Genomic DNA, 318 nt, shown 5'->3' with positions numbered 1-318 from the left:
TGCGGTTCAAAACAACAGAACGCGCAGGGCTCCCGACAATCGGTCGGGCAACAATGCCGACCAATCTAGAGTTGGGGGAGCCAATGAAAATGGATTCAATGCGATGGATCGGCGGGATCTCGCGACCTTGGGTGGACGGAGCGACTGAATCACGACTTGCTACAGTGCTACGATGCGAGTGTGGCCCCTGAACGGGGTTACATGGCACGGCTGCATGCGATGCTTTACGACCCGGAGAAACATCAACACCAAGGTTTCTCTCAAGCCTAAAGATCTGGCTGAAATGGATGACGAGCTTCGTGGACATTTTTCCGCTGA

This window comes from Belonocnema kinseyi, chromosome 6 (assembly GCF_010883055.1).
Source record: "Belonocnema kinseyi isolate 2016_QV_RU_SX_M_011 chromosome 6, B_treatae_v1, whole genome shotgun sequence".
In the NCBI taxonomy this organism is placed as follows: domain Eukaryota; kingdom Metazoa; phylum Arthropoda; class Insecta; order Hymenoptera; family Cynipidae; genus Belonocnema; species Belonocnema kinseyi.
This window is presented reverse-complemented; position numbering follows the sequence as displayed.